Here is a 19351-nt window from a genome sequence, read left to right on the forward strand (position 1 = left end):
TTTTCCTTGAGACTTGAACTGTTTCTTCTTGTTCTCCAGGTGGGTGCCTGATTTCCAACACTTGCACATTTTTTCCTTGAGACTTAAATTGCTTCTCCTTGTTCTCCAGGTGGGTTCCTGATTTCCAACACTTGCAATGTTTTTCCTTGAGACTTGAACTGCTTCTCCTTGTTCTCCAAGTGAGTGCCTGATTTCCAACACTTGCACTGCTTTTCCCTCGAAACTTGACCTGTTTTCCCTCGAAACTTGAACCGTTTCTCCTTGTTCTCCAGGTGGGTGCCTGATTTCCAACACTTGCACTGTTTTTCCTTGCGACTTAAATTGTTTCCCTTTTTTCTCCAGGTGGGCTCCTGATTACCAACACTTGAATTGTTTTCCTTTTATTCTCCAGATGGGCTCCTGATTACCAATATTTGCACTATTTTCCTCGAAACTTGAATTGCTTCACTTTGTTCTCCATATGGGCTCCTTGTTGCCAACACTTGAATAGCTTTCCTTTTGTTCTCCAGGTGGGCTCCTCATTACCAACACTTGAACTGTTTTCCCTTTGTTCTCCAGGTGGGCTCCTGATTTCCAACACTTGAACTGCTTTTCCTTTGTTCTCTAGGTGGGCTCCTGATTTCCAACACTTGAACTGCTTTCCCTTTGTTCTCCGTATGGACTCCTCATTTCCAACACTTGTACTGCTTTCCCTTTGTTCTCCAGGTGGACTCCTGATTACCAACACTTATATTGCTTTCCCTTGTTCTCCGGTGGGCTCCTGATTACCAGCACTTGAAGTGCTTTCCCTTTGTTCTCCAAGTGGGCTCCTAATTTCCAATCTTGAACTGAATCCTCTGAAACTGCCGATTTCCCTTTGTTCTCCAAGTGGGTGCTTGATTTCCAACACTTGAACTGTCTTCCCTTCCTCTGAAACTGCTTTTCTTTGAACTGTCTTTCCTTGTTTCTCCAGGTGGGTGCCTGATTGCTGAACCTGAATTGTCTTCTCCTTGAAACTGCTTTTCTTTGAACTATCTTTCCTTATTTCTCTAGGTGGGTGCCTGATTGCTGAACCTGAATTGTCCTCTCCTTGAAACTGCTTTTCTTTGAACTGTCTTCCCTTGTTGTTCAGGTGGGTGCTTGATTTCAACAAAAAAGACAAAACAAAAGAATTTTTTCTGCCCTAGTTTGATATTGGGAACATCTGTGAGTGTTAACCCATTCTTGTTATCAAATTAAATTCTAAACTAAATTCCTTTATCCTGAAAATTTCAAAACAAGCCTCATCTCAAAAGTGAAAAACTTTAAATGTTAAATTATACTTCCCCAAAGTGGAACTTACGCTAAATCTTGTTATCTATGAAGATCTTGAAATTTAACTAGGTCCCATTATCCATGAGGGTCCTGAAAATTAAAATCAAATCTCATTTTAAGGATGAAAAATTCAGAGCTAAATTCAACTTCCTAACGGTGAAACTTATGCTAAATCTCATCATCTAATGGAGGTCTTAAACTAAGTCTCATTATTCAGGAGGGTCCTGAAAATTTCAAATTAAATCTCATCCTAAGTATGAAAACTTCAAAGCCAACTTATATTTCCTCAAGGTAGAGCCTATGCTAGATCTTGTTACTCATGAATGTTTTGAATTTTAAATAAGTCTCATTGTTCAGGAGGGTCCTGAGAAATTCAAATTAAATCCCATTATCCAGGAGGGCCCTGAAAATTTTAAATTAAGTCTCATTATCCAGGAGGGTCCTGAGGACTTTAAATTAGATCTCATTATTCATGTGGGTCCTAAAAATTTTAAATTAAATCCCATTATCCAGGAGGGTCCTAAAAATTTACGATCGGACCTGTTTGGTACTTGCTTTCCTTACGGAGGATTTCTCTGGAACAAACAAAATTTCCTGCCCCTGTTTCAATTAAAGAAAACTTGTGAGTTTAAACATGGTGGTTGGTTTGCGGCCTTGACTTTGAGAGCGACTGCTCCTTCACTTCCCATGATAACTTCGATTTCACCTCGAAAGACCTTGCCTGTTTATTGACTGGCCACTTTCTCTATCACCCTTATCACGGAGAATACCTTTGATCCATTCAAACTCAATACCATTCATCTATTGCATTGTGCCCATGCATTGACATATACTGAACCTTTGTGTTTCACATGAATCCCAAAGCACATCAATTGCCACCCACTTAGTGCGCATGTTGTTCTTTCCTGACTTAATCCACTAGCCTTAGCCTTGAGGTCTATTGCTCCTTCAATTTCCCTGATAACTTTGATTTCCGCTTGGAAGACCTTGTTTGTCACTGGTTAAACACTTTCTTTGTCAATCTTATCACAGAAAATACCTTTGATCAATTCACCCAACTTCCTCGATCTGTTGCATTATCAAGCCTCTCTTATTTTACAGTTCGCGAACACAAAAATTCGGGTAAGGAACTCTGTTAACCCGGGAGAAGATGTTAGGCATTCCCGGGTTCCGTGGTTTTAGCACAGTCGCTCAACTGTTATTATTGGCCTATTTATTTGATTTTAAAACATCTTTGAAACCTATGTGCATGTTATTCCTTTTAAATCGCTTTAATAATCCAATTGTCAAACAATTACTTATTTTAATTACACATTGTGAATCGTGTTACAGGAATCGTACCCACAATCTACAATGTGTTTATATTATTAACAAGATTAAATTGTGGCCGGATCACATAAATGTACCCCCGGATTTAGAAATTAAGCATTGCGACCACGTCACGGGAACCGTACCCCTAGCTATGACAATTTGTTTAATTAACGTGCCTGAAGCAAACTTACAAGAGTTCAGGGTATTTTTCTACACTAGTTAAGATATCGATGTGAGGGCCATAGACTAGGTGAATGGATGGCACACCTCAAATTTATTAAAGGAAAGATATTCAACTAAGTGCACTACGGATATTCATAGTTAAAAATAATTTGAAATTAAGTATCACGACTATGCCACGGGAGCCGTACCCATAGTCACGATAATTATTTAAAACCTCAATTTCATAAACTTTAGCACCCGATCCCCTTTAATCTAATTTGGCGTAGTTAAGTTGATGAATAGCAACCCAATTTCTATACTATGACAACATCATGTTCAGTTATAACCAATTCGAGTAAACATGAATATATAATCGAGCGAGCAAATTCAAAACCATGGAGAACAATTACAGAAATAACGGGATCATATCACCAAACAAATAATTAACATTAAGCTTGAATAAAACAAATAGAGGATGAAAGAGTTGAACCTCAATATAGCCGGAAAATTGAATGTTTCACTGCTTTGAACTCCAAAATATAATGAACCGCGGACGAAAACTCGAATCGGCACCAGGAACTCGAACTCGAACGCCTCAACAAACTCACTTCAGTCGAACTCGAATCCAATTCCAACACCCCAAGAGAAATCCATTTTTTTAAACCAAAATCCAAAATAAAAAATGAACTTTCTTTTGGTTTGTATTTTTGCAGGACTAAAAAAGAAGACTAAAGCCAATACTTAAGTTAATAAATAATAAAGTGGGTTCCTAAAGAAGAGACACAAAAGAGATTTTCAATTTTTCATTTTCCTTCGTCTTCTTCTGTTTGTCGTGTTCTCATGTTTCCGTTTTTTCTTTTTTTCTTTTTTTGTTTTCGTTCGTTTTCTATTGTAAGACCAAGATTCAATTGTATTTCCCTTCAACTTTATGTCATTCTCTATTTGTGATCGATCCCCGTTCTTCCTCCACTGGTTTTTGTTTCGCCGTATTCCCCTCCTTTTCCTTTATATCTCTCAAAAAATATTTTTAGTTCAGAGTTGTTGCACCGACGAGTTAATGGTGGAAAGGGCGTGGTAAGCTGAGGTGGGGCGGCTGCTTCTTGTTTTTTTGTGGTGAGGGTGGAGTGATCTTGTGAAGATGAAGAAGAGAAAATCTGATTGGGTTGGAGGGGGTCTTTATTATGTGTTGCGGCTAATTTAATCCTTAGGGGTCTTAGGAAATTAGCTTTTTTGTATTCTTTTTGCTGATCGTCCCCCCTAGAGTGTATTGGTTAAGTTTAGTTTTGTAGGAATTTTTAGGTTAAGGGGTATGGGCCTAGTAATTATGGGTTTAGAAATTATGGGTTGGGTTCGAAAATTAAGCTTAAAAATGGGTTGTTTGAGCTCAAATTTTATTCTTTTTCCGCGAACAAGACTAAAATATTACCTTATTTATTAATTAATTCTACTTAAATAAAATAAGTATTAAAATAAGACTGACCGTTAAAACAAAATTATTTTTGGTATTTTTCAAGCTTAGAAATGACTACAAAACATTAATGAAACTATTTTTTTGTAATTTTTATTTTGTTGTAATAAAATAAAGTAAAAGAGTCAAAATTAGTTAAAATAGCAATATTATGCCTAAATTAAATATTTACATGCTAAAATATAATAAAACTTGGGGAGGGTCAAAAATCACATGTCTACAGACATTTGCCATGTAATAACTCTTATATTATTTTTCTGTTATCTTTATTTTCGCTTTGGTTATGTATATATTCCTCCCTTTCCCTTTATGTATATATTCATTTTCCCCTCGGTTTGTATATTCATTTGTTTTACTTTTCGTAGTTTACTTCATAGCTTCTTTAGTTTGTTTTTCGTAGTAGTATAACTTCTTAGTTACATAGTAGCTTCTTTTTGATTTGTTAGCTTCTTTTTACGTTTGAGTGAACAATAAGCCTTTGGTTTTCTTAATGCCACGGTTTTTTTCAAAGGTGGATTTTGTGTGAATTCGGTGGCTCTTCCCAACGATGGATGGCGTGGCAACCTTCTTAAGGAATTGAGTTTGTTTTCTTTTATGTTTAGGTAAATATAGTAGTAATGAATAAAAAAGGTCTCAAGCATATTTCACTTGGTACCAACACATTTACCTATGACCTTATGGTTAAAAACAAATTGTTGGCAGAATATAGCTCTAGTTGTGACTTTTTGACTCCTGTGTTGACTTGAACAGTCAGCGAGTGGTTCAATCGAGCCATTCATGATTATCAATCTTAACTAGGGTTGTTGTGGGCCCTCGACTCCATTCTATTTAGCAATCTAGCAGCATAAGAGGTGAAGTATTGAATTGCAAGTCCAAGTACCCGTGCTAATAGTCTAGAACTTGCCCCGAATGTTTTTCTAGGCGAAATTCTAAGTGTAGCTTAGCTTGAGAAATGATTGTAGGCTCTCCTTGATCTAATTTGAAGTTTGAAATCTTCAACAGCCTACCAATGTGATATCCCTAGTCAACCCATTTGAGCCTAAGCCCTTTTTTCTTTCAATAACCACGGTACAAGCCTCTATTCACTTTTTAATGACTCTCTCTTGGAACCCGATCTTTCCTAAGCACTCTTGGAAAACAATTGGAAAAAACATAATTTTGGGATAGAGAGGAGGAGTTTGAAAGTGATATAAAGGTACAAAGAAGAGAAAGAAATGAAGAAAAGGGAAGGCAAAGAAAAGAAAGAAAGAACAAAAAAAATGCCAAAAAGAAAGTGAATAAAGTAGAAAGTTAAGGATTCAAAGAAAACAATGATGAAAGGCATGGAGTAAATATAAAAAAAAAAAGAATGAATGTCATGACCAAGATAGAGTGACATTATGCCTCTCTAGTTCCCCCGAGGAAAAAGAAATTGACTCAAAGAGTCGACAAAGTATAAGCCAAAAAGAGAAAATGGAGTGCGTAAGGAAAGATGGACCCATTCTATTCCATCAAGTCCTACCTTAATCCAAAAGGCCTTCATTACATCCCGAAAAAGCCCTATATGATTTCAAGTTGAGTGAGCTTGCATTAATGGTGATTTACACGAGAGGCAATCACATGGTACTTAAAGTCGTACCTGTGACATTCTTTTGAGAGAGATGAGCGAACTTTTCACTATCTTTGAATTGAGTGTTACATTCTAAAGTGAGATTTGCTAACGGAGAGTAAAAGAGGAGGAGTTTGGGATCAATAATGACCTACATAAAAGAGCGAGCTTCTTTGATGAATAAAGTTAACTCTTAATGCCCTAGTGTCACATTAGAACTATTGTACTCAAAAAGTCAAATCATTGCATTGTAGATAATTCATACGTGTTGTGGGTAATTGTTGGTCCCAATTGATGTGTGTTTGATTCACTTTAGGCCAGCTGAAATATTTCTTGTCGTGTCGAGGTGGGAGTTACCTTATTTGCTTGAGGACAAGCAAAAGCTTAAGTTTGGGGAGTTGATAAGTAGAGATTTTGACTACTTATTTGCACTCTTTTTACTTTCGTTTAAGCTCAAAATTGCTTAAAGATATTTCCGAAAACTAATGAAATATGCTTGCTTGCAGGAGTATTAGAATATGAGCTAAAGAGCTGAAGATCAATTCAAAAAGGAGTAATTTTGAACAAGGACCAAAATGAGGCTAAAATGGCACAATGCGGACCGCACAATATTGAGTGAGGCATAGATCATGAAGACGACCTCTGACAAGAAATGACATGCAAAGTGCAGACCGCACAAATCTGTTGTGGTCGTAAAAGACAAAGATCAAAGAGATGGGATTTTAAGTTCAAGAAGAAATGTGGACCACACCATTTTTGTGCGGCCGCATAATCAAGAGCGCGGTCGCACTTATTTTTATGTGGTCCGTAGAAGTCTCACACAGCCAAAGCCCAAGACCAAGGAGTGTGGACCGCACTATAATTGTACAGCTGTAGAAGCAAGAATGTGGCCGCACTCATAAATATACGGTCCACAGAAGTTGAAGGAGTGCAGCCGCAATCCAGAATTGTGCGGCCGCCGAATTGGAACCTGTCAAGCCAGTCTCATTGCGAACCGCACACATAATTGTGTTGCCATACAACCTCCGCATGGGCAATTTTATCAGATATTTTCAGCTTAGTATAAATAGAACTTTTTGTCATTTAGGTTAAGTTTTATTTTGGGAGAGCACCTGAGCTGTTTTTCTTTAATGTATTGAGTAATATTGTATTAGTTTAACATTTTAACATTTGATTTTCTTCCCTTAATCATCTATTATGAATTCTATCTTAGTTTCTTCTTTAATTTCTTTATTTTTTATGAGTAGCTAAATTTCTAGCTAGGGTTATAGCCCAATCCTAGCGTGGGTACTTAATGGGTATTTAATTTAGGGCTTGTTTGTGATTGAGTTAACGATATTTAGTCTAATTATTGCTTGAATTCAAGAATTAATGGTTGCAAACATTGATTCATGCCTAATTAACTTAGTCTCTACTTGAGAAAGAGAGACTAAGTGTAGGAAAACTTGGCTATCAAGAAATTGAGGTGAACTCAAAAAATTGATAGCCCCAATTAAAGGGTTGAATATAGAGATAGTAAGACGCGACTTGAGCATTTATCACTTATTTTGTGCAATACCCATTTGGACTTGTGAAAGCCAAATGGGGCAAAATCACTCAAACTACCGAGAGGTATAGAGCGGGTAATTGCGTGTGATTGCTATATTACAACCCCAACCAATCAAACTTGCCTTAGAGTTTACAACCCATTAGGTAACCACCTAGGTGGAAGTCACGGCCCTAGATCTTTCTTAACTTGAAAAACAACCAAAACCAAAAATATTATCTCTTAGATCTACAATTACAATCAATAGTTTAAAAGTAGAATTGAAACAACAATTGAAAATGTGGAAGCGTATTTTGAGGCACATCGTATATTCACACTAGGTGTATACCTAATCCAAATTCTAACTGCCCCAGGATTCGACCCCGTCTTGTGTTAGATTTTATTATTGCTTCGACCGCCTCATAACCTATATTTTTTGTGTGAGTTTGGGTGACATCAGGTATATATGCTAACATTGGTGGCTAATGGCAGGTTAAACACAAAGGATAGATTGCTAAAATGGGGAATTAATAATGATCAAATATGTCCTTTATGTTCACATGCAAATGAAACCATACAACATCTATTCTTTGGATGTCAATATGCTGCTGAGTTATGGAAAAGGATACTCAACTGGCAAGGTATCTACAAAAACATTTATGGTTGGTCTGAGGAACTACTTTGGGCAGAGAACTGGGCGAGAAACAGAAGTGCAAAAGAAGAGCTGTTTAAGGTTGTGCTAGCAGGCTGTGTATATTTTATGTGGCAGGAAAGGAATGCAAGACTATTTCAAGCCAAGTCGAGGAGCTGTGAGATATTTAGAAAACTAATTGTACAAGAAGTGCATTGGCGAAGCAACAGGAAAATAGAGAAAATATTGAATAAATTAGACTACTTGTTTGACCAAAAAGTGTTAAGCCGTTTTGTTACACTAATCAAATAAGAAGATATTGGGTAAATTCTAGTTAAATATAATAAATCCTAGATCTGAAACCAACCGATATAAACAACGCATCCTAGTCGAGGAACTGTGAGATACTTAGCAAACTAATTGTACAAGAAGTGCATTGTCGAAGCAATAGGAAAATAGAGAAAATACTGAATAGATTGGACTGCTTGTTTGACCAAAAAGTGTTAAGCCTTTTTGTTAAACTAATTAAATAAGAAGATATTAGGTAAATTCTAGTTAAACATAATAAATCCTAGATCTGAAACTGGCTGATATAAACAATGTATAATTGCATTTAAACCAATTTAATGCAAAGGGGTATTTAATAATACTGTTATGAGTGTATGGGAGAATAATGATGAGCAATAAATATATTAAATGGCAATAAATATAAATAGAGAACATGATTTACCCAAATATTGAATGGGGTGGATGATTCTCCCTTTGAAAACAATGTAAGACAAACAAACGTGGGAATATAGAGAGCTTTCTTGGATCTGATGCGAGAAAGTGTGGGATCAACAACAAATCAAATCTTTTTGTAAAGACAATGTTTGTAATTTACTTGAGAGTCAAATTTTCATAAGAGAGGTTATCATATAGAATATTACCACCCCTTCTTCTCTCTCTTCCCCTTTATATGAGACATATCCCTTACCTAACTGAAAGTACAAGTGCAGAGAATATTCTGTGACGATCTGGCCCGTCGTCTCATGAGTTATCGCCCCGTTTTTCCCATTTTCTATTTCTTCATGCTTCGTTATCCGTATCTTGTGTGATCGAGTTGATTTGGAGTAGTTTTGGTAGGAAATGAGACACTTAGTCTCTTTTAAGAAGGCTTAAGTTGGAAAAGTCAACCGGACGTTGACTTATGAGTTAGAGGAATCGGATATGAATTCTGATGGTTCGGTTAGCTCCGGGAGGTAATTTGTGACTTGGGAGTGTGATCGGAAGTGGTTTTGGAGGCCCGGTGTAGAATTTGGCTTGAATTGACGAAGTTAGTATTTTGGCGATTTCCGGTTGATAAGCGAGATTTTGATCCGGTAATCGGAATGGAATTCCGAGAGTTGTTGTAGCTTCGTTAGGTTATTTGGGATATGAATGCAAAATTTTAGGTGATTCGGACGTGGTTTGGTTGGGTTTTTATCGAATGCGTGTTTTGGAAGTTTTAGAAGAACTTAGGCTTGAATTCGATGTAATTTGATGGTTTTGGTGTTAATTGAGATGTTTTGATGATTGGAACAAGTTTGGATGATGTTTTAGGATGTCTTGGTGCTTTTGGTTGAGGTCTCAGTGGCCTCGGGTGAGTTTCGGGTGGTTAAACGGACTATATCATCTTTGGAAATGTTGCAGATTTTTGTTTAGCTTCAGTTGTGCACCAGAAAATTTCTGGTGCGAGGAGTCCAGTTTGGAAGCTTATATCTTGAAATATATAAGGAATAAGAAAAAGTGCAAAACATAAAAGTTGTATCCCTTGCATTCTCGTTTCCATAAAGTTAAACCATTCATGATTTGGATATTCTATCAGAAAGTTATGATGAATCGAATATGGCTGGTGGATCAGTTTTGACAGAATTTTCTGATGCACTTTAGAAGCTCATATCTCGGAATATATAAAGAGTTATATGGTGTACAACCTATCAAATAAAATATCTTCGAGTCTAGTTTTTAAATATTCAAACTGTTTGTCATTTGGATATTTTCACAAGGAGTTATAGGCGTTTTAACAGAAGGTGTACAACATGGAAAATGGTAAGAGGATGTACAACCTGCACAGCGCAAGGTACACCTCGATGAAGCCTGGGCAGAATGTTTTTAAGTCCTCTTGTCTGCGATTTGGGTCCATTTTTCAGCCATAGTTGATCATTTTGAAAACTTTTTTGAAGGAGATTGAAGAGGGATTCAAGGAGAAACATTTGGAGGTAAGAATTTCGGACCTAAAACTCATTTATATTGTGAAATCCACCCAGAAAATCTTTGAATTCTTGCTAAAAATGGAAGAAATAGGGCTTGGAATTTTGAGATTTTGATTGGGGATTTAGAGGACCATTTGGGGTCGGATTTGAGAATTTTTGGTATGTATGAACTCTTGGGGAGATAAGGAACCCGTCGATGTAAAAATTTCTGAATTTCGAGAAGTGGGCCGGGGCTCGGGTTTTGCCAATTTCAAGAATTTTGATATTTTGCAATTGTTTTTGATTGGGTATTGTTTCTTTAGCATAATGTGACATGTTCGTTGTGATTTTGGTCAGATTCGACGCACGAGGAGGCCAATTTGAGAGGCAAGGGCACAACGAGCTAGAGCTTTGACCAGTTTGAGGTGAGTAATGATTTTAAATGATGTCCTGAGGGTTTGAAACCCCGAATTTTGCACAACGTAGTGCTATACTGAGATGAGACACACGCTGCGTGATGAGCGTGGGGTTCATTGCTACTGGGGATTGTGACTTGGTCCATCCCAATTGATATTTTCACTACATTTTGACTGAGACTTATGCATTGTCATCCTGACTTGGGCTAGTTGCCATGTTTGGGCCCTTGTGCCGACCTGTAGTATCCTTATGGGATTTTTGATTGGTTTTTCTCACTTATTTGCTAAAAATCATATCCTCAAACAGTTTAAAAATGATATGAACCGGGTTATGAAATGTTAACCATAAATGAGAGAAATATGTGGGTTGAGATCCCTACCTTATATTATTGTGCCCGAGAGGCTGTGATTATAATGACTGAGATGGGTTGAGGACCCAATAGTGAGAATATTATATATGATATTGGATCGGGCTGCATGCCGCAACAAATACTTATATGGACCGGGCTGCGCGCCGCAGCAAATATGCAAATACATGTATTGGATCGGGCTGCACGCCGCAGCAAATACTTATATGGACCGGGCTGCGCGCCGCGGTAAGTATGTAAATATATATATATGGATCGGGTCGCACGCCGCAGCAATATAGCGCTTGGACTGTAGGAGCTCCTTCGGAGTCTACACACCCCCAGTGAGCGCAGTTGACTATTATTATTATGGATCGGGCTGTGCTCCACAGTGATATACGGATTGGGTTGTACGCCGCAGCGGTATATATATATATATATATATATATATATATATGTTTCGATTTTGATTATTGTGAGAAGTATATGAATTGAGTATTGAGGGTAAGAAATAATTAAATGAACAGAAATGCTCGAGGAGCGAATTTATACTGGATTAATACCTGTCAAATTACCTGTTTTCACCTGGTTCAAAGAGTTTCATTCAATTTTCTTTACTACTTGCTCTTTAAATGGTTTTACTACTTTGATATAGAACTGCTTAGTGCCTTTACGTGATTTCATACCGTCAGCTATTATTTATTGTTATTACTCACTGGGTCGGAGTACTCACATTACTCCCTGCACCGTGTGTGCAGGTACAGGTGTCCCTGAGGTGTAGAGCGAGCTTTCCTGCCTTTTAGTTTTTCATCGGAGTTATCGAGGTAGCTGCATGGCGTCCGCAGACCCAATTTCTCCCTCAATCTTTCTTTACTATTCCGTATTTTAGACATATTTCTGCATTAGGTTGTTGAAACCTTGTATTAGAGGCTCATACTTGTGACACCAGATCATTGGGCATTTGTAGAGATTTCATTATGGCCTTCCACATATTTCAATCTTTTATTTCAGACTTCTACTTATATTAAATTGGTATCTATTTCTGAAAATTGGTGATGAATTCTAATAAGAAGGGACTGTGAGTGGTAATTGGTCGGGCTTTCCTAGCATTGTGTTGGGCGCCATCACGACCGGGATTGGGGTCGTGATAAGTTGGTATCAGAGCCTAGGTTACATAGGTCTCGCAAGTCATGAGCCGGTTTAGTATAGTCTCGTGGATCGGTACGGAGACGTCTGTATTTATCCTCGAGAGGCTGCAGAACCTTTAGGAAAAACTTCATATTCTTGAAATTCTTGTCGTGCGACTTTGGTTGATCCGAGAACTAAACTTCTGTTATCCTATTCTCTCGCAGATGGCGAAGACTCATGCTACTGGACGAGGTGGACGACCACCAGTGCCATCCACTGAGGCCACCAGAGGCCGTAGACGCGGTCGTGGTCGTGGTAGAGGCAGGGTAGTGAGGGCAGCACCTATTGATCCACCAGCTGCCCCAGTTCCAGTCCAGGCCCCGGTAGTGCCTATTATGATTCCGGGTCTACAGGAGACCTTGGCTCAGATCCTGACAGTTTGCACTAGCCTAGCTCAGGCAGTTTCAGCTACCACAGCAGCGGCTACTTCACAGGCCGGGGGAGGCAACCAGACCCCCGCCGCTCGCACACCTGAGCAGGTGGTATAGGGATTGTAGACCTCGGAGGCACTTCCAGCTCAGCCGGTTGCACTAGCTCAGGATTTTGTAGTACCAGTTATGCCAGATGATGAGCAGCACCGTCTTGAGAGGTTTGGCAGGCTCTAGCCTCCGTCATTCAGTGGTGTTGAGGGCGAGGATGCCCAGGGTTTTCTTGACAAGTGTTAGCGGATGCTCAGTATAGCAGGGATACTTGAGACTAGTGGTGTGGCATTTACTACTTTTCAATTTACTGGGGCTGCCTTCACTTGGTGGGAGGCATATGAGAGGCGTAGGCCGGTTGGTGCAGCGCCACTTACTTGGCAGGAGTCTCCACTCTTTTCTTGGAGAGGTATGTACCGCAGTCCCGCAGGGAGGAGCTGCATAGGCAGTTTGAGTGGCTAAAGCAGGAAGATATGATTATGTCTCAGTATGAGGCAAGGTTTTCTGAGTTGGCTCGTCATGCTAGTTGGATGGTTCCGACCGATCGTGAGCGGATCAGGAAATTTGTTGATGGCCTTAATTACCATCTCTGTATCTTGATGACTAGAGAGAGTTTTGGGTGTTTCATTGAGGAGGTGGTTGATATTGCTCGGGATATTGAGATGGCTCGCCGTCAGGATAGAGAGGAGCGGGAGGCCAAGAGGCCTCGAGGTTCTGGTAGTTTCAGTGGTGCTCCGTCTAGGGGCCAGTTCCAGCATGGTAGAGGTCGTTCTTTCAGGCCCGCTCAATCGGCCCGTCCAAAGTATCGCGGGGTATTTTCATGTCATGGTTATCATGGTTCTCAGCAGGGTCAGCCTTCACTAAGTGCCCTCCCAGCTCAGAGTTCATCTCGTGCTCTATCAGTACAGGGTTCTTCCATGGCAGGTCATTCTACTGGTCCTTCTAGTGCCAGAGGTTCCCTTCAGTCCCTACCTCCAGCATCGGGTAGTTGTTATGAGTGCGGAGAGTTTGGGAATATGAGGAGACAGTGTCCTCGACTTCATAATGTTCAGTATCAGCAGATGGGTCAGCCCTCGACTTCTGCTCCAGTTATTTCACCACCCGCCCAGCCAACTAGGGGTGAAGGTCAGGCAGTCAGGGGTCGCCCTAGAGGGGGAGGTTGATCAGGTGGTGGCTAGGCCTGTTTCTATGCTATTCCAGGCCGGACAGATGCCATTGCTTCAGATGCTGTCATCACAAGTATTGTCTTATTCTGCCACAGAGATGCTATATTATTTGATCCTGGTTCCACCTATTCTTATGTGTCCTCATATTTTGCTCATTATTTGGGTACGCCCCGGGAGTTTCTTTCTTTACCTGTTCACGTATCTACCCCGGTGGGCGATATTGTTGTTGTGGACCGTGTGTATCAGTCATGTGTTGTGACTATTGGGGGTCTGGAGACCCGAGTTGATCTATTGCTATTCAGCATGGTGGACTTTGATGTTATTTTCAGTGTGGATTGGTTATCTCCGTGTCATGCTATTCCAGACTGTCATGCTAAGATAGTTACTTTGGCTATGCCGGGTGTACCGTGGATCGAGTGGCGTGGTGTGACTGATTATCTTCCTAGCAGAGTGATTTCTTTCTTGAAAGCACAGCGTATGGTTGGGAAGGGTTGTCTGTCATATCTAGCTTTTGTGCGAGATGTTGGAGCTGAGACTCCTAGTGTTGATTTTGTCCCAGTTGTGAGGGATTTTCCCAATGTATTTCCTGCAGACCTGTCGGGCATGCCGCCGGACAGGGATATTGATTTTGGTATTGACCTGGTGCCGGGCACTCAGCCCATTTCCATTCCGCCATATCGTATGGCACCAGCAGAATTGAAAGAGTTGAAGGAGCAGCTTTAGGAACTCCTAGATAAGGGGTTCATTTGGCCTAGTGTGTCACCTTGGGGTGCGCCAATTTTATTTGTGAAAAAGAAAGATGGCACAATAAGAATGTGCATTGATTACAGGCAATTGAATAAAGTAACAGTGAAGAACAAATATTCTTTGCCTCGCATTGATGACTTATTTGATCAGTTTTAGGGAGCGAGTGTGTTCTCCAAGATTGATCTCCGTTCGGGCTATCACCAATTGAAGATCAGGGATTCAGATATTCCTAAGACTGTTTTCAGGACTATATATGGTCACTATGAGTTTCTTGTCATGTCTTTCAGGCTGACCAATGCCCCAGCAGCGTTCATGCATTTGATGAACAGTGTATTTTAGCCTTATTTGGATTCATTCGCCATTGTATTCATTGATGATATTCTGGTGTACTTGCGTAGTCAGGAAGAGCACGCAGAGCATTTACGTGTAGTGTTGCAAAGATTGAGGGAGGAGAAGCTTTATGCGAAGTTCTCCAAGTGTGAGTTCTGGCTCGGTTCAGTGGCATTCTTGGGACATATAGTGTCTAACGAGGGTATCCAGATTGATCCAAAGAAGATAGAGACGGTTCAGAGTTGGCCTAGACCATCCTCAGCCATAAAGATTCGTAGCTTTCTTAGGTTAGCAGGCTATTATCGCCGGTTTATTCAGGGATTTCATCCATTGCATCGCCCTTGACCAAGTTGACTCAGAAGGGTGCACCATTTGTATGGTCGGACGAGTGTGAGGAGAGCTTTCAGAAGCTCAAGACAGCTTTGACCACAGCTCCAGTGTTGGTTTTTCCATCAGCTTCAGGTTCATACACCGTATATTGTGATGCTTCGAGAGTTGGGATTGGTTGTGTATTGATGCAGGAGGGTAGAGTGATTGCTTATGCTTCTCTTCAGTTGAAACCCCATGAGAAGAACTACCCTATTCATGATTTGGAGTTGGCTGCCATAGTTCATGCATTGAAAATTTGGAGGCACTTTTTGTATGGCGTATCTTGTGAAGTATTCACGGATCATCGTAGTCTTCAGCATTTGTTCAAGCAGAAGAATCTTAATTTGGGGCAGCGGAGATGCCTAGAGTTACTTAAGGATTATGATATTACTATTCTGTATCATCCGGGAAAGGCCAATGTAGTGGCCGATGCTTTGAGCCGAAAGACAGTAAGTATGGGGAGTTTGGCATACATTCTGGTTGGGGAGAGACCCTTTGCAATTGATGTTCAGGCTTTGGCCAATCGATTTGTGAGACTAGATATTTCGGAGCCCCGTCGGATGTTGGCTTGCGTGGTTTCTCGGTCTTCCTTATATGATCACATCAGAGAGCGCCAGTATGATGATCCGCACTTGCTTGTCCTTAAGGACAGAGTTCAGCATGATGATACCAGAGATGTGACCATCGGTGATGATGGTGTGTTGCGGATGTAGGGCCGGATTTGTGTGCCCAATATGGATGGGCTTAGAGAATTGATTCTGGAGGAGGCCCACGACTCGCGGTATTATATTCATCCGGGTGCCGCGAAGATGTATCAAGATTTGGGGCAGCACTATTGGTGGAGAAGAATGAAGAAAGATATTGTGAGATTTGTAGCTCGGTGTCTCAATTATCAACAGGTGAAATATGAGCATCAGAGACCGGGTGGCTTACTTCAGCAGATGGTTATTCCCGAGTGGAAGTGGGAGATGATCACTATGGACTTTGTTGTTGGACTTCCACGGACTTCGAATAAATTTGATGTTATTTGGGTGATTGTGGATCGGCTGACCAAGTCCGCGCACTTCATTCCTGTATGTACTACCTATTCTTCAGAGCGGTAAGCAGGGATTTATATCTGGAAGATTGTTCGGTTGCATGGTGTTCCAGTTTCCATCATCTCAGATAGAGGTACTCAGTTTACTTCACAGTTTTGGAGAGTCGTTCAAAGAGAGTTGGGTACTCAAGTGGAGTTGAGCACAACGTTTCATCCTCAGGCGGATGGACAGTCCGAGCGTACTATTCAGATATTGGAGGACATGTTTGGTGCTTGTGTCATCGATTTTGGAGGTTCATGGGATGAGTTTTTGCCGCTTGCAGAGTTTGCCTACAACAACAGCTACCAGTCGAGTATTCAGATGGCTCCGTATGAGGCTTTGTATGGGAGGTGGTGTAGATCTCCAGTTGGTTGGTTCGAGCCCGGCGAGGCTAGGCTATTGGGGACAGATTTGGTTCAGGATGCCTTAGAGAAGGTGAAGGTGATTCAGGAAAGGCTTCGTACAGCACAGTCGCGCCAGAAGATTTATGCGAACCGAAAGGTTCGAGATGTATCCTACATGGTTGGTGAGAAGGTCTTGCTGAAGGTTTTGCCCATGAAGGGTGTTATGAGATTTGGAAAGAACGGAAAGTTGAGTCCACGATTCATTGGACCTTTTGAGGTACTTAGGAGGATTGGGGAGGTGGCTTATATGCTTGCTTTGCCACCCATATTGTCGAGTGTGCATCCGGTATTTCATGTTTCTATGCTTCGGAAGTATGTTGGGGACCCGTCCCATGTTTTGGATTTCAGCACGGTTCAGTTGGATGATGATTTGACCTATGATGTTGAGCCAGTGGCTATTTTGGGTCGTCAGGTTCGGAAATTAAGGTCAAAGGATATATCTTTGGTAAAAGTGTAGTGGACAGGTCGGCCCGTGGAGGAAGCTATCTAGGAGACCGAGCGGGAGATGCGGAGTAGATATCCTCACATGTTTTAGGCTTCAGGTATGTTTCTTGACTCGCTCGAGGACGAGCGTTTGTTTAAGTTGGGGAGGATGTGACGATCTGGCCTGTCGTCTCATGAGTTACCACCCCGTTTTCCCCATTTTCTGTTTCTTCATGCTTCGTTATCCGTATCTTGTGTGATCGAGTTGATTTGGAGTGATTTTGGTAGGAAATGAGACACTTAGTCTCTTTTAAGAAGGCTTAAGTTTGAAAAGTCAACCGGATGTTGACTTATGAGTTAGAGGGCTCGGATGTGAATTCTGATGGTTCAGTTAGCTCCGGGAGGTGATTTGTGACTTAGGAGTGTGATCGAAAGTGATTTTGGAGGTCCGGTGTAGAATTTGGCTTGAATTGGCGAAGTTAATATTTTGGCGATTTCCGGTTGATAGGCGAGATTTTTATCCGGGAGTCGGAATGGAATTTCGAGAGTTGTTGTAGCTTTGTTAGGTGATTTGGGATATGTGTGCAAAATTTCAGGTCATTCGGACGTGGTTTGGTTGGATTTTTTATCGAATGCGTGTTTTGGAAGTTTTAGAAGAACTTAGGCTTGAATTCGATGTAATTTGATGGTTTTGGTGTTAATTGAAGTGTTTTGATGATTGGAACAAGTTTGGATGATGTTTTAGGATGTGTTGGTGCTTTTGGTTGAGGTCCCAGTGGCCTCGGGTGAGTTTCGAGTGGTTAAACGGACTATTTCATCTTTGGAAAAGTTGCAGATTTTTGTTTAGCTTCAGCTGTGCACCAGAAAATTTCTGGTGCGAGGAGTACAGTTTGAAAGCTCATATCTTGAAATATATAAGGAATCAGAAAAAGTGCAAAACATAAAAGTTGTATCCCTTGCATTCTCGTTTCCATAAAGTTAAACCATTCATGATTTGGATATTCTATCAGAAAGTTATGATGAATCGAATATGGCTGGTGGATCAGTTTTGACAGAATTTTCTGATGCACTTTAGAAGCTCATATCTCGGAATATATAAAGAGTTATATGGTGTACAACCTATCAAATAAAATATCTTCGAGTCTAGTTTTTAAATATTCAAACCGTTTGTCATTTGGATATTTCCACAAGGAGTTATAGGCGTTTTAACATAAGGTGTACAACATGGAAAATGGTAAGAGGATGTACAACCTGCACAGCGCAAGGTACACCTCGATGAAGCCCGGGCAGAATGTTTTTAAGTCCTCTTGTCCGCGATTTGGGTCCATTTTTCAGCCGTAGTTGATCATTTTGAGAGTTTTTTGAAGGAGATTGAAGAGGGATTCAAGGAGAAACATTTGGAGGTAAGAATTTCGGACCTAAAACTCATGTATATTGTGAAATACACCTAGAAAATCATTGAATTCTTGCTAAAAATGGAAGAAATAGGGCTTGGGATTTTGAAATTTTGATTGGGGATTTAGAGGACCATTTGGTGCCGTATTTGAGAACTTTTGTTATGTATGAACTCGTGGGGAGATAAGGAACCCGTTGATGTAAAAATTTCTGAATTTCTAGAAGTGGGCCCGGGGCTCGGGTTTTGCCAATTTTGAGAATTTTGATATTTTTCGATTGTTTTCGATTGGGTATTGTTTCTTTAGCATAATGTGACATGTTCGTTGTGATTTTGGTCAGATTCAACGCGCGAGAAGGCCAATTTGAGAGGCAAGGGCACAACGAGCTAGAGCTTTGACCAGTTTGAGGTGAGTAATGATTTTAAATGATGTCTTGAGGGTTTGAAACCCCGAATTTTGCACAACGTAGTTCTATACTACTGGGGATGAGCGTGGGGTTCATTACTACTGGGGATTGTGACTTGGTCCTCCCAATTGATATTTTCACTACATTTTGACTGAGACTTATGCATTGTCATCCTGACTTGGGCTAGTTGCCATGTTTGGGGCCTTGTGCCGACCTATAGAACCCTTAGGGGATTTTTGACTGGTTTTCCTCACTTATTTGCTAAAAATCATATCCTTTGTTTCTAATTGTTGAAAAATGATATGAACCGGGTTATGAAATGTTAACCATAAATGAGAGAAATATGTGGGCTGAGATCCCTACCTTATATTATTGTGCCCGAGAGGTTGTGATTATAATGACTGAGAGGGGTTGAGGACCCAATAGTGAGGATATTATATATGATATTGGATCGGGCTGCACGCCGCAGCAAATA

Source organism: Nicotiana sylvestris, chromosome 11 (genome assembly GCF_000393655.2).
Source record: "Nicotiana sylvestris chromosome 11, ASM39365v2, whole genome shotgun sequence".
Classification (NCBI taxonomy): Eukaryota; Viridiplantae; Streptophyta; class Magnoliopsida; order Solanales; family Solanaceae; genus Nicotiana; species Nicotiana sylvestris.